General features: G+C 42.4%; 1 protein-coding gene across 1 annotated transcript in view; it reads right to left on the bottom strand.

Annotated features, from left to right (window-relative positions):
• The window catches only part of HAPLN1 (hyaluronan and proteoglycan link protein 1), a 64774-nt gene extending 52192 nt beyond the window's left edge, over nt 1-12582 (bottom strand). Inside the window, exon 1 of the mRNA XM_081131898.1 lies at nt 12301-12582. The gene's annotated coding sequence lies outside the window, so the exon portion shown is untranslated. The remainder of the gene's footprint in view (nt 1-12300) is intronic.
• Nucleotides 12583-16587: the final 4005 nt, after the last annotated feature.

Here is a 16587-nt window from a genome sequence, read left to right as displayed (position 1 = left end):
ACATATATTTAAAGCTCGCTCGGTATTGGGCAAAATTGAATAAATAACTACAATTCAGACATTTTGAGGTCTTACTGAAGTTCAGGGTTATCATGATGAAAACTTTCATTAGAACATCAAGGCTCGGAAATGACATTTTAATTTTATTTAATTCAACAAACATGTCTGATACCTTCTATCTGCAGGGGACTTAGACTATGAGATATAATGATTAATAAAACATTGATGTCATCCAATTCAGTGGACATTTATGGTTGATAATATGAAAGTTAAAATCATGCAAAAATAATGGCAAACTCGTTCTTACCAGTTTTTTCCTGAGTTTCAGTTCTTGGCCCAATGTTCTCCCTTTGCTCTTCCCTGAGATGATTTCCTTCCCTCTTGAAACGGAGGGTCCTTATGACTGATTCAATTTAGTTTTAAATCCCAGCTCTAGAAACCATAGCCCTCGTTCTCTCTATATGCTCCTCAGAGACCAGCTTTCCCTAGATAATCAGCAGCCCCTGAAGAAGCAGAAGCCAGCAGCCAGACCTGCCGGTGGTGAGGGAGCCCAGGCCTCCGGCTGACTGAAGATAACATCTTGATGTGAGAGATGCTCCAGTTCCTGAGCCCTAAGGCGGAACAGCAGCCCCCTGGCCATTTTCCATGAAATCAGCCAGAGATGCTGGGAAAAGCAATTCAGGCCTGTCCTCAAGACCTGAAGAAATGACTCACTGCCTTGACTCCACCTGCAACCAGTCAGCTCTCAGCACGACCCCGAGCACCTGGCCCACGGCTTCTCGTGATTTTTGCCTCATATGACCTGCACCCCGCAGCCACTGGGGGCTTTGAGCTTTGGGCATTAGCCTCCCGTCGTCCTAGACGGCGCCATTCATAACAGAACAGCCAGCCTTTCTCCACTGCAACTCGCGGGGCCTAGTGTTTGGCTCGGTCAGCACTGGGGGGGCAGGTTCTTTCTGTCCTGAAGCAAAAATGGAGCCTCTGAAGGGACTGAGCTGTGAGGGGCTTTCTTTTGCTCAGCGCCCAGCCTTCCCTGCTGGCAGCCGCTCTGCAGGTTGGGCAGGAGCCTGACCCCAGGCCTGGCCCGCAGGACGTGCCTTGGGCCCGCAGCGCCCCATTTCGAGGGGAGAGAAGCTGGGGACTTGGTCTGGGATGTTTACTGGTGAGTAACCTCGAGAGGGAGGACCCCAGGGACTCACCCTTGTTTCCTTCGGCTGGGTCCTTGCGGAACTCATTTGACTTGCTCTGGGGATCACCTACTGATTGTATGAGGGAAGCGGAACTTCCAGTTAGCAACTGGGATTGATTCCTGGGCTGCAGCTGGTATTTGGTGAGTCTGCGTCTCATCTCGGGGGAGGGTGCTGTCTCCCACCACATCTCAGCACCTCGAAGGGGTGGGCGGCAGAAGCGTGACCCAGGCATGGATTTTGTTTTAACTTGGAATCAATTTGGAATTTGGTCTAAAGCTGGCAAATTAAATCTGAAAGTATTACATGGGAGGGGGGTGTGTATGAATGTGTATCAGTGTTATTTGTTGATATTACTTGTTTTACCGCATGCAGAGCTTTGGTCATCTGATCAAAATCTTAAGTTAGTTCATCCGCTGGAAATAGAATTTGGACCCAGTTTTTACTTTAGGCTTTGAATTGTACCCGGGACACAAAGGCTAGTGATTTAAAATTAAAGCTATGAGATCTCTGTTTATGTTTATTTGTATTTTTATGTATGTCTATATATGTATGTTGTAGATGTAGCATATTTCTACTGCTGAATGGTATTGCTTGTTTCTAATATTAAATTGACTTAAACAAACAAAAACATACATGAGAATTCTTAAAAAATAGAACAGACTAACCCAAATGCTTTTCAGAATCACATGATTTGGGAAAATATTTGATATTAATGCTGTTTTGAGTTTGGTTTGGTTCTATAAGTACATCTTTAAAATCATCATCATTAAATAATACTTTTATTCTACCTGGGTTTATTAAGTTCAAGTCAACTAAGTTCCTGTCATCTGTGCTGTAAACTTTGTCAGCAAGAAAAATAACTTGGTATGGTAATATTTTTGTAAGTAATCTAAACTCAATTGTTAGAAGCAAGTAAATTAAATAATGTAAATGGATTTTAAAAGTTCCTTTTTGGTTCATGCTAGCAATAATTATAATGTATGTATACTTAAATAGCTTTCTAAATATCTTTGGTAACTTGAAACTTTAGAATTTTACCAAGTTCAGGATAAAAATTATTAAATATCTAGATATGTCCAAATAACATGAACTACTGAAACATTAATTGCTAGATATGTCTAAGTTTACTTACTTTTGACCTCTTATTACAAAGAAACTAAAAGATAAATTTACATCTATTAATGAAAATGTTTTGTGCTTTGCCAGGAAAAGAATGTATGTTTCTAAAGGTTATAAAGTAGATTTATAAATTTGCCAATCTAAAGAATGCTGATTACTTACATTTTAGTTGTCAGTAAAAATTAAGGTATAAGGGTTATGAATTCACATTAATATGGAAGGAAATGGTGTGTGTTTTCACTGAAGGAAGGTATGAGGTATGGAAACACATTTCTGCAGGAGTTAAAAGAAAGTTGTTTGTCTTAAAATAAGGTTGGTTATTTCTGAACAAGTTAGAAGAGACACACTAAGAGGGACTAGGAAAGTTGTAGAAGTTTGTGGAAAAGGTATCCTAAGAAAAAATCTATGTATGGTCAAAATGAGAAAGATTAAAATAAATTTAACAGATATCTAAGTCCCTAAAGTGAGCTAATAGAGACTTGGAGTTCGGTTCTTTTACACTGTCAGAGGACAATGTCTCCCCATATCATTCTGCACCAGGTAAGATATTACGAGAAATTTTCTACCTAGAAAGCAAGGATTCTATATTTTATTTAAATACTTTTTTGTGTTTTTGTTGTTGTTGTTTTCTTAATCAGGTACTGGATCACTCAAGAAAACAATCTTCTCAATCCTCAGAACTAAGGCTTTGATAATCGTAGGTAGCCTGTATTTATGTTTGACATCTTTTACTTTCATTCTGAGTAAATGGATAATAATATTGTTTCATAACAATACTTAATCTTTTTGGTCAAGCACATCTGACGAACATCCCAGGGCTCAGGAGGTGAAGGAGATGTATATAATTTTTAACCTGGAAATGGAATTGAGCTACTCCAGTGGGGCCTGGTATACCTCAAAGGTTTGTTCTTTCTCTTTATAAAAGATAAAATTTAAACTAATTAGGACTTTTTGATATACTGAAATTACATGGAAAGCTTTGTCAAATAAAGAAATAATAATTACATTGTATTTTTATGCATACATTCTTACTATTAAAAAAGAATTTTCAGGAGATTATAATCTCCAAGAGTCTGTAATGTCCTGATATAATATTTTCATTTGTAATTCTGGTAGGTGTCTTAAAATGTTAAGTTGCAGATAAAAAGCAAATTTCTTTGTCAATTGCATTATAATAGATCCATAACCACGTCATATTAAGTTTTTGTCATTTATGGACAGTAATTATTTTACTCTAATACTTTTGCAAATATCTTTCATCTTCAGAAAGATGGAGAGGACTCTTTATTCCAAAATACACGTCTCTGAGAATAAACTTTCAGATTATACCATTAAAATGGATGAAGATTTATAGAACTCTAAGGAATAACTGTAATCATGAAATGCTGGCAAGTGATTAAGATAAACAAGAAGTGATTATATGGCACTGAGTGAGCTGAGATGATTATAATTTTTATGAATTTTTGATTAAAATATTGCTTATTTTTTTTATACTTTTGTTTTCCAAATAAAAGAAAACTTACTTCTCTTAAGCCAGTATGATTTAGCAATTTGGTAAATTACACCTCTGCAAACAGAATTGGAACGCTGATTTTTTTTCCCCTCCCTACTTAATCCTTCTAAAATTCAGAAACTCTTAATGAGTATTTTTATTTTCATGGCAATGTGATTATTTACATAAGTTCAATAAGAATCTGTTCTCTTTAAAACAGGAAATAATTGAAAACTGGTTTTTATTATCAAGGCTTTGACTGGAATGTCATGCTTGAGAGGAAAATGCAGAGACTTGGATATGAACAGATAGCTGTGAGGAATCAAGGCTGACTTATGGAAGCCAATAAAAACCAGGAATGTCACTTCTTGGCAGGTGCAGGACCCTCAAGATATTTTGGGATCTTGAGAAGAGAGGAACTCATACAAAGCCTATAGGAATTGCAGGCAACCTCTGATGGAAAGTCCTTGCCTTGGCTTTTTTGACCTTGAGAGTCCACTTAAATTCAATCTGGAGATTCCTTATGAAAGATTCCAACAAAGCACATTTAAAAGTGTTACTATTCTTGCTGGACTTACACAAATAGTCAGGCTAAGTTTGTTGAAACTAGACTTATTTTGCAAATAAATTAGTCTTAATTTGGCTATCTTTGGTCAAAAGAGAGAAAATTTGTCTCAATACAATAGCACTGTAATATGAAACTATACTACACATTTGTGGATATTAGATTCTAGTGTTGTTCATTTTCTTTTGGGTTTTCTTTTGTTTTCTGCTTGTAAACTGGATTGGATCCTGACTCCTAGTTTCCTCCAGTATCTGCCTATGATTCTCCAAATGTTTCTAATTTTTCTCCCATCCTTTGACTAGGAATCATTAAGAACTAAAACTCTTTCTCCAAAACCATGAAAGCTAAAGATGGACAGCTTGATATAAAATTGAGAAAATCGCCACAACAGCTCAAGCTTAAACAATCTCAGTGACTGATACTGTATAAGCCACGCAGAAGGTACACTGGAGCACCTGATCACATCATCAGAGACATTTCAAACAAAACATTCTTCCACCCTTAAATTTAGAAATCTCAACTGACAGCCTTAAAAACGCAGAAGCTGGTTTATAATTCGCTCTGATGGTTAGCCTTTGTTTTAATTTTGTTCTCATAGACATATCTCTTATTAAACACCTGATATGATGGAATGTAATGGTCAGCCATTTAGCCGGTTCTACTGCTCAACTCTAAGACTCCAGCAGATCACCTTGCAGTCCTCAGCACGTGTGAGTGCTTAGACAGTGGGTTGCTTTAGATGACTTGCAGGCAAAGCAAGGAGTAGTCTGTACGGCAGCTAATGCAACATGCTACAACATGCTACAACATGCTACAACATTAACACCTCTGGGGAAGCTGAGACTCAGACAAATAGAACCATGCAGAAGGCTACTTAGGTACAAGATGTGAAAGAAAGACCCATAGATGATCTCTTTTCCTGGTTACCTTCTCGAATGGGAAGCCTCTTTCCTAGGTTATTACAGGGATGTGTTATATTGATAATCCTTAGGCTATTGTTTTCTAATGGTTAGAGGTTGTGTGTCTTTGACTATCTCATCTTTAGGGCTAAAAACAGGGCTCCCAGGGAAAAGGCAAACATGGTAGTACAGAGTATTCATGGTAAACTGGAAACTAAAAAATATTTTCAGTGAAATCTAAGACAGTTTCATTCCTCTAATCCCAAACTCTGCCCCTGAATTTTCGGCAGGAAGCAGCCAGAGCGGTCTTCACCCCTCCTCCCTCCAGACTGATGAATGATCAAAAGAAAGAGAGTTAAAACCAAGGGTAGTTATGATTTCAATTAAATTTAGTTTTAAACCCTAGCTCTAAAAAGAATTACCTTCCCTCCCTCCTCTATACCCCTCAGACACCTAACTTTTCCTCTGGATAATCTGCAGAAGACCTGCTTCATGGTCACAGGGTCAGGATGATAGCATCTTGACCTAAGTGACATTTCAGTTCCTGAGCCCTAAGGTGGAACAACCCCCTGGCTATGATCCCATGAAATCAGACAGAGGGATGCTGGGAAAAAAGCAACCACCGCCTCAGACCTGTCCTCAAGGCCTGAGAAAAGATTCCTTACCCTTCCTTCATTTCAGCCAGTGAGCGCTCAACAACCCTCTGGCCCCACCATGATTTCCCGTGATTTTGCCTGAATCATCCATAGCCTGCTCGCCACTGGGGAGTCAGTTTGAGCATCAGCTTCCTGAGCTGCTGGACAGTGTCATTCACAGTAAAATAGCCAATCTTTCCGCACTGTAATTCTGCGTCCAGAGCTTGGCTCTGCCTGCGCCTGGTGGATGACTCCAGCGGGTGACTCTTTCTGTTCTAGAACACTCTTCCGTATGATTTTCAGCTCTCATTTGAATGTCAAACACTTCCAAATCTCTATTTTCAGGCATGACTTCTCCCCTGTGCTTAAGATACATACAACTCGGATGGCTTCTTGGCTGTCCCACCTCCTAAATCAGACTCACCTTTGTCTCCAGAAACTTGTTTTCTTCCTTTGTTCCAAATCTCAGTCAACTGCACCCCTCTTCATGTTACCTTTCCCCCTGGAAACAGTCTCACCATCCTTGACTTCTCCCCCACACCCAGTCAGTGCTCCCTTATTAAATCGTGTCCAATGGTTCCAAGGCCTCTCTAAACTTATTCCCGCCTCCAGTCTCACTTTCCTTAAATTATACTCAAAGTATCCATTAACATTTTATTTACATTTTAAATTTTATACCAATTACTATTATTTAAATCTGAGAAGAGATTACAAATGTAACAACATTGAAAGATAGGAAGGCGATGGATAAGGCAATAGAGAGTCAGGGAAGGACCTCGGCTTGGAGGCGTTCAGACACCTGAAATGCAGGCCCTCGGGACAGAAGACAAGGCTAGCCCTGACCCCCCGCCCAGCACCGAGAGCAGCAGCACCGACAGGGAGCCTACTGAACGCCCAGCATTCCCGTCACACCGCCAGGGGCATAATGCGGGCCCATGATCCCTCCCCTCCAGGCTGCAGGGTAGAAAGGGAAGGAAATCCACTCTCTCATTCTGGTCCATTAGAATCTAAAGGACAAAATAAACTGATGAACAGAATCCGTCCAGAGACATCGAAGCACGGAACAGACTGTCTCAGAGGGAAGGTGGGGTGGGTGGGGTGGGTGCAAAGAGATTAACCAAACAACTTACATGCATAAATGCATAACCCCTGGGCACAAACAGCAGTGTGGTGAAGGCCTTGGGGGGGGGGGGTTGTAGGGGCTAATGGGGAAAAAAAGGACATCTGTAATACTTTCAACAATAAAGATAAATAAATAAAAATAAAAAGTTGGAAGCACATCTTTATGTTATAAGACCAGATCAGGATCGTACAGGAGCATCAAACTATGGTGAAATAACCAAAAAAGTGGAACCAAAGAGAACATAAATAAATCTGAAGCAGCTAATATAACACGACTGTCATTATGCCTATGTTAAACATAAAATGGAATTTAAACAAATGACTCTGATTAGTGTTATTTGTATAAAGTCAAAGCAAATGTTCACTATTTCTTTTTCTCCAGTTAGTTTTCCAGAATCTATAATCAGCATGGATGTCAAAATTTCTCTGAAACCAGTTGCAGTTAGAACCTAGCCACACAGTTTAAGAAGATGCTGGCTTTGACCGATGTTTTCCTGTGATGGCTTACTCCTGTGCTTGCCCTGTGCATACTCCTGTCTCCTCCTTCAGCCCCCTGACTTAGAGGAATTCTTGGACCAAATATGTGGATTCTCATTGCTCCCTCCCTCTAGACCCAGATATTTGGGGTGGCACAGGGGCTCAAAGAGTAGAACGTAACAAGCTGTAGGTGCTCTGCTTGTTCAGGGCCAGCAGCCCGATCATGGGAATGAGGGCTGAGAGGATCTGAAAGTAGGTTATGGTAAAGTGAGCAGGAAGGCTCCAAAAGAATGGGTTTGGATGCCCCTTGGGATAGGGGCAGGGTGGGAGGACAGTTTGATCAGCCTCAGCTAGAGGGAGCCAGGGGTTTACAGGACCCAAGTTCCTTCAAGTTGCTATAAATAGGCCTCGAGGGAATCCCTGTGGCCTCAGGTTGGAGTGGAGTTCACTGAGAGATTGAAGACCATGAAGAACTAAATCAGCTTAATTACACCCTTTGGTGTAAAGATGGCTAGGCCTCCAGATGTTTGAAATTTTTTTTACAGAAAACAAAACATTTACTTTAAAGACATAAAAGGCTTGAAATGTAAATGCATGAGTGAAAGTCATTCACACTTATGTGTGTAATCAGTCGGTCAAGAAATCCATAAACCAGAGAAGTATCAGATCCTCTGGGGTGAGGGGTGGGGAGCAGGAGTCTCACTATATGAGGTAGAGGGGGGTGGAAAGTTTGAGTAAGTTCAAAGGAAAAAGACCCAGGAGACTAAGAAGGGGAACTGCACCTACTTGGCACATTTTACTAGTGATTCATGATGTACATCCATCTGTCTTCTCCACTAGCTTGTGAACTCTTCGAGCCAATCACTCTGCAACACCTAGCATGGTGCCTGGTACAAATGGTGAGCTCTAAATCATTCTGTGTTCGATCTGAATTTTAGTTGCAAACTGGTGGACAGCAACCATGTGTAAATGAATTTTTGCTTTCCTGTCCATCCAACTAGACATATTGTTGGAACCCTAGCCCTCCTGGGGCTCTGGAGTGTGAGAGCTGCCCTCCCAGGCCCATCTGTGCCCACACAACCAAGAAACAAAACTCTTGTCTACACAGCCAGGAGATGGCAAACAAGGGAAAAAGACTTTCAAGATGCCTGCTCAAAATTCTCTAAAAACAAAAACTATGCTCCCAGAATTTTTGGTTGTTTCTGTTACTCAGGCTCCTGCGATATTTTAGATTCATTATCATCAGTTTTGACTTCCTGGTTTTTTAGAATTAATTTTCCAGGTATAAAGTGAGGGCCACAGCACATAGTACTAGTGTAACTTGATGAGCAGCACCCTTCCTTCACCACGTAGTTCTCACTGCTACACACAAAACCAAAGTTCCCTAAATAGGAAACTTCCGTTTCACACGGGCAGGCCTAACTCGATTTATGGATTATACCTCTAGACTCAGCAAGTAACAAATTAATCATTTTTTTTCCCCCTACTGAGGCATTTTACCTTCCAATCTGAATTTCAGAGCTGGTCTTGATTAATGCTGATGTGCTGAACACCGTTACCATTAAGTCATAGATCTTGCAGAGAGCCAATTGGAGCAATAATTCATATATCTCCAGGAGAAAAGTTTTTCAAAACTCTCAGTTTAATATGCTGATGGATTAATCTTCTCTAATACCCAATGCTTCTTTCAAACACTGCCTTTCCTCAATTGTTCCTGTGTGGGTTTTTTTTTTTCCATTATGGCAATTTAATGGAAGCAATGCTCCTGCTTCAAAACTGCATATGAATAACAGGTAGAGAGCAGTCGTTCTACATGCTAATTATTAAAGCTTGAGAGCAATATTTTGAAAAAACAAAACAAAACGCAAACCTCACTACCCAAAAGCAATTTTACTATTATCCTTTCATATATAATGAAAAATCTAAATATGTAGTAACATGTGCTACTATCTATATGCTAACCTTTTAAACTGGTAATTAATTTACCCTTTTAAACTTTAAAACAATAAACTTTACAGAAATTCATTTCCATTTGAAAGAATGGTAATTCAAGATTCCAACTCTCCCACTCTTTTTGGAACTGGGTCATGAAAACTCTGTAAAACACAAATCCTATATTAGAAGCGAGTTACAGTCATTAAACTGTATCCTCACAGAGGAAGAAAGTTGATGGTAAATTACCCAGTAAAGAGTAGAGGGATTTTAAATGCAACCACCGGGAATTTAATCAAGTGTTAAGTGGTGCCTTGTTTTTTAAATGATATAAAAGTCACTTGCTGTAGTTTCTACTCTGAGCACCTACCCTGACGTCTGGCATAGAGTTTGCGCTCAGTGTCAACAGAATGGAGTCACAGAATTTTTTAGCTGGAGGCTGGTGAGGACGCCTGTTTTGACTTATCCACTAGGTGGCACCCAGGGACCGCGCTTCACACAAGGAACCGTCACAGACCTTTCCATTCATGGTGTAAATAAAGAGCTGCATTATTAATTTATACCATCACGTCCACTCTCCACCTAATATTTATTTAACCAGCTGCTTCCTCTAATCCTCCTTAAACACTATTGATTAAAATCCTAAGTGTAGTCAGGTTTCCATCCCTCCCTATTTCCCCCCGAACAACATTTGTTTCCTTTAAATAACAGACTAAGAATATTTAAATAACATAGGCCAGGTACTATGGTTACTAGTAGTAAATCCAGGCTGTTGGAAAACTAACCAGAAGCAACACAAGGCTATAGTATAAAAGTTATTTTCAAATTTGCTTTGTATTTTGTTGGAATTTTAATTGGTGGAACACCATTATCTTAAAAATATAGCCTGAAAGATAAAACATACCAGGAATGAAAAGAAAACCAGGGCTAGTACTTTCTGGAAAGAGGAGCTATTTTCTGAATACGCCTCGTGTTCATCTTTACAAAGGTGAAGCGCAGTGCTACCTAAGGGCTCAAAGATGCCTCAACTACTGGGAAAATCCCAATATTCCACACCCAGGACTGGACCGCAGAAGACCAGTATTCTACACTGAAAAGCAGGACAGCCGTCTGCGCCTACTCTGCAGACTCTGAACACATTTCTCCTGGATGTGTTACTTGCTACCAAAGGAATGAAAAGGGGGAGAAACCACTGGGGATATAATGAATTGATTCTTCCCCGTGAAAGTCTCAGTACTTCTAAATTACAGTGTCAGTCATTCCTCTGAGGGACAGGGCCTTGCCGACATAAATGGCTCCCTTTATGTGATGTCCCTTCTTGCTTGTTTCTCATAGAGAGCCCAGGCTCACTGACACTCCTGTTTGGAATACTGGGCTCTGGGTACATTCTTCTGGGGACCCGTGGTCTCTGGAAGCTATTGGTTTTCTCTTGCTCATTTAATTAGATTTGAGCAAAATTACTCCTCATTATCTAGTTTTCCCATTTTAAGCTGCTACCAATTTCATGAAGAGACTACCAAAAATGTAAAGTCATTTTCTCTTAGCATAAACAATGAAATTATTAATAACAGATAGCCCCAAAGTAACTAATGACTAAAGCTTACATGCTCAACAAACCTTTGGCATACATTCTATTTTACTGAATCGAAGGAGAAACTTCTTTATAAGTAGAAATAAATGGAACTGAAGTTAAAATCTGATGTAAAGATTAAGAAACATCACACTAAAAGTTATCCAAAGAGAACTACTATGATATATTTTTGGTAGAACAATATTCCCATTTTATGATTCCATTAAAATATCAAAGTCACTGAAGTGTGTATAAAATTACTTCAAACTTAGTACACTGAAATAATCAAGTAAAAATGGTTACCAGAAACTACATTTGTAATGAATAAATATTATATTTCACTTAGAAATTAATTCACAGGCTTCATTTCTTAAGAACCGTTAGCTTCCAAGAAGCCAGCCAGTGTGTTTGACTTTATGACATCACGCTGGAACATGTACAGGAACACTTTCCACCCTAAAAATTCCCAAATGTACTGGCCACTTTGTGTATTTTTCCAGTGATAAATGAAAATTGAATAACTTATTTTCAAAATAATAAACTATCTTATTTTCAACACAACAGTCATACTCATTGGAGGAAAGCAACTTCATTTAAGCCCAAAAGAGTTCAAATTTGCTTAGGTTGGTGAACAGTCTCAACACATAAATAATTCCTTTAATCAACTTTAAAAGTAATCTTAACAACTATGACAACATTTTTTTTGCATATTAACATTATCTATCAACCTGATTCTATATATGAAATGCATCATAATTCTATGGTCTTTATTTCACAGTGAACTGGAGAAGCCTGGACCAAAATTGGTAACATCTCAAAAGATGATCAAACAGCCATTACCTATGATTACAGGAACTTCTACTTGCACATACACCTATATGTTCCCTAAAACATAACTCATAAGCCTGGAACGGACAGTGCCATTCCTCAGCATTTCCTTCAGCCGACACTATTCTCTTTTTCATCTCAGGTGCTATAAAAATGCCTGTTGAAATACAGATAGAAAAGTCACCCCTGGAAAGTAGGCATCCACCAGATTTATAGTAGCACTCCCAAATGCCAGGATACTAGACTTAATCCCTGCCCTAGTTCCAACCTGAGCTTCTTTATTGCAATGCAGTCTTTTATCGGACATGAATCCTAAAAGAAGTTGAGATGCCGCATTAAACTCAAAAGAAAATTAAAGAAAATAAGAAAATTTGTTTTCATGTATACAGAGATCATGATCCGGATTGCTTTCTGAAATCCTAAAGGCACCAAGGTGCGGCCAAAAGAGTAAAAAAGTTGTGGAAGTTTTACCTTGTCCCGAAATCCAGAAGTTCAGATGCTCCCAAGTCCTGCTGAAGTTGGAGCCTGGAGATCAAGTGAAGCTCGAGCTCTTTCCCCTCACCTTAAGTTTGTCTCTGGGCAAGGGTGTGTGCGCGCGCGTGTGTGAGTGAGCCTGTGAGTGTGTGTGTGTGCAGAATGTCTCTTTGTGGCGCTGGATGGCAGAGGTCCTGGTCCTGGGGAGAAGGAGGCACTTTCTCACCACGAGCAGAAGAAAAGCAAAGCGTCACCAGGAAAGTTTTCCTCCCAAATCCCTAATTACAGCCTAACGTGCGCTTCATGCAAACTTCGGGGAGGAAGGGAGGGGCAGCCCTGTGCCCAGACCTTGGGAAACAGCAGCTCTTAGATACCCGTCCCCTCTGCCCAGGTCCCGAGCGCGGGGAGAGCGGCGGCTCCGACCGCAAGCTCCCGCCGCACCACACCTCCCGCGCCCGCGCCGCTCCTGGGTGGGTCCCGGGGATGGAGACGGGCGTGGGGCGAGGGGTCTGCGGCGCGCCCGTGGGGCAGGGAGTTGGCGCTTCGTTCTTGAGCCTCTGCTGCAAAGGGAGAGCCAAGGGCGGGGAGGCCCTGGCCTCCCAGCCTCCCTGTGCCCAGGGCAGATCCAGGGTCGCCAGGTAGGGGCAGTTATGACCACGGCAGATGAAGCTTCCTGAACGGCGGTGGCCAGAAGTGTGTTTTCTTGTTTACCGGACCCAGTATCGCTCCTGGGTTTGAATCTCCTTTCCCAGGCAAACAACTGCTATTACAGCCCTGGGTGACAGGGCTCGGAGCCCCGGGCTTATTGACAGAGGGGGGACTGGGGGGCAGGCGAGGGGGTGGGGCTGACTGACGGACCCTACCCGATTGGAACCAGATGGGCACAGGGCGCTCGGGGGCGCGCGCGCACACACACTCACACGCACACTCACACACACTCACACACACTCACACACACACAGCCACACACACACAGTCACACATACACTCACATACTCACACACACTCACACACACACAGTCACACACACTCACACACAGCCACACACACACAGTCACACACACACTCACATACTCACACACACACACACACACACAGTCACACACACTCACTCACACACACATACACACATACACACTCACACACACACTCACACAGTCACACACACTCACACACTCACACACACAGTCACACACACTCACACAGTCACACACACTCACACACACTCACACACATACACTCACACACACAGTCACACACACACAGTCACACACACACACAGTCACACATACTCACATACACACTCACACACACACTCACACACACTCACACACACTCACACACTCACACACACACACTCACACACACACTCACACACACTCACACAGTCACACACACTCACACACACTCACACACACACAGTCACACACACTCACACGCACTCACACACTCACACACAGTCACACACACACACTCTCACACTCTCACACACACTCTCACACTCACACACACACACACACTCACACTCACACAGTCACACACACACGCACACACACACACATTCACACACACACAGTCACGCACACACAGTCACACGCACACACGCACTCACACGCACTCACACACTCACACACAGTCACACACACACACTCTCACACTCTCACACACACTCTCACACACACACACACACACACACACACACACTCACTCTCTCGCCCCTAAACTAACCGCTGGGGAAGATGCTGGGCCCCGCGGGAAAACGCCTTCTGAGCAAATAGACATTTATTTATAACTCCTGGGAGAGTATATAGGTCCATTGATTCCCGCCCTGAGTAACCAAGGGTTTTGGAGAGGAAATGGCTTCATATTTCAATAACAGAGCCACCTTTGATGGAGCCCAGGAGGGAAAAAGAAACACGCCGCAGGAAGCGCGGGGCCGCTGCAGCCGCGGGCGGAGGGAGCGGGGCGGCGCGGGCGGGACGGGCCCGCGCGCCCCGGGGCCCCAGCCGCGCGCCGGGGGAGAGGCCGGCGGGCTGAGCGCTCGTCGCGGCGGCTGCTGCCGGGGAGCCCGTCCGGCTGGGGGCCCGGCGGGTAGAGGGCCTGGGGGGCCCGAGGGCCGAGCGAGCAGAGGTTCCCCGGCAGATGCCTAGTGGGGGGGGGGCGTCGGCGGGACAGGGCTCCTGGGGACCCGGGCGGCGGGGCGGAGGCCGAGGGGGCGCGGGCGGCGCTGTTGCCCTAAAGATCGACGGAGCCGCCCGGCCGCCGCCTCTGGAGAAAGGCGGGAGGGAGGTTCAAAAACTAAAAACTAAATGCGTCCTCCCGCTTCCCTCGACGCGCCGCGCCGCTCTCCCGGCGGGGCGCCCGGCTCGCCCGGGGGCCGCTCGGGTCTTTGGAAGTTCAGCGCGTGCCTTTTGGAGACTTTTATCCCAGAGACAACCCGAGGCTCGCGAGCGCTCTGCGGAACACGCTTACCTCCGAAATGAAAGAACTGAAACTGGGCCCTCCAACAAGCCTGCAACACCTTCCCTGTCGTTCCAGAACCTGGGCAGGGCGCCTCTTTTCATTTTTCTATTTCTCCCCACGGGCCCCAAAGGTTTCGCAATTTGACGTGGTTCCTTCCGTGGTTATTGCGCGCGGCCGGGATACATGAACTGCCAGTCCAAGTATGAGACTTCCCGCTTCTTCACTATGAGAAGGGCACTTACGCAGGTTCTCGCAAATGGCCAGAATGCTATGTATTTTACGGAACGCAAAGGAATTAGACTTAAAAACAAATACCCTACAACTTCTTAAATTTTATATATATATATATACATATATCTTTATTGATTTCAGAGAGAGGGAGAGGGAGAGAAACATCAGTGAGGAGTCTTGATGGGCTGCCTCCTGCGCGCCCCCTGCTGGGCTTCGAGCCCGCAACCCGGGCATGTGCCCTGACGGGAACGAACCTCCCTCTCCTGGATCCCAGGTCGATGCTCAGCCTCTGAGCCGCAGGCCAGGCTGTCCTACAATTTTTATATTAAAGCTCCAGAAAGGTGCTGAGGCTGGTGGTGTGCGGCTATGAGGTCATATAAAGATAGTTTAAATACTAATCATGTTTCCTCAACTTAAAAACCTAATTTCTGGGAATGGCCTTGGGAGTAAATCAGATCAGCTGACCTGTGGGTGGCCCTTGTTCCCTCATCTGATGTCTGCCTCCGATATTTATTTCATCAGAACATGAAGAGAACGCAGTGCATGCTCTTCAGAAATTGTGAGCCACACACACCACCTGGTGTGTGACTCAGCCCGCAGCGAGTTACGGTAGAGTTCTCTCGTTCAGCGTCAGGTGCAGCCTCGGTTGAGATACGCTTCAAGAAATAGTGACAGCTGCCTCCACCCGCCGTTCCTTGTCATTTCTTTCCCGCCCCTAAAATCTCCCACCTTCCCTCCCAAGTTGCCTAGATACTAGTCTTTGTTAAAAGATCTCCAGTATTTTTTTTTTTTTTTTTTATCACAAGTACTTAACCTGTCAGCAGTGTTGTTTTAAGTGATATTCAGGCTTAATTTAACTATTAATATATGTTTTCATTCCTTTTTGGGGTTCACGTTTACTAATTATTTAAAATTTATGTTGGAATTACCTTTAAGTCCTTACATTTTTGTATGTGCTTTGTTAATTAATGTTCCACTAAACAGTGCTTTATAGAAGTATACGTTACTTTCATCAGTCATTATTATTACGCATCAAGACAAAGTCACGATAAGCTTTGGTTAAAAGAATCAAGTAAATAAATAAAATTCAACTCCATTTTCATCACCAAGTATTTTACAAAGGTGTAGGTTGTTAAAAACAAAAATTAAAGACCCAAATATCTTTTCAAAGGAAAACCATATCAAAATAGTGTTCTGTATATAAAGATTCCTTCTAATTATTAACATGAACTCACGTGGAAACTCATGAATTCCTTACACATTGAGGTGTTTTTGTTTTTAGTTTGGAGAAGGCAGGAAGACCAGCTTTTTTTAGTTCAAGAAAAAACACACAAATATTTTCTTCAATGTTAATTTTTAAAATGACTTATGTGCTTAAAATTCATGTCAGGTTTTACCATAAATTACTTGGCTATTGCTAGAGATATAAAGCTTAAAAGTCAAAGTAGAAAATCAGGGCCAGTTCTGAAAAAGTAAACACAGATTTAGAGATAATGGACAGTATATGCATCTGAACATTTTGAAAATATGTTGTTTAGCATAATACAAAATTATTGTTTAAGAATGAAAATTAGATCACCACAGTGTTAT

This window comes from Miniopterus schreibersii (assembly GCF_964146895.1).
Source record: "Miniopterus schreibersii genome assembly, chromosome: 3".
Lineage (NCBI taxonomy): Eukaryota > Metazoa > Chordata > Mammalia > Chiroptera > Miniopteridae > Miniopterus > Miniopterus schreibersii.
This window is presented reverse-complemented; position numbering and strand designations above follow the sequence as displayed.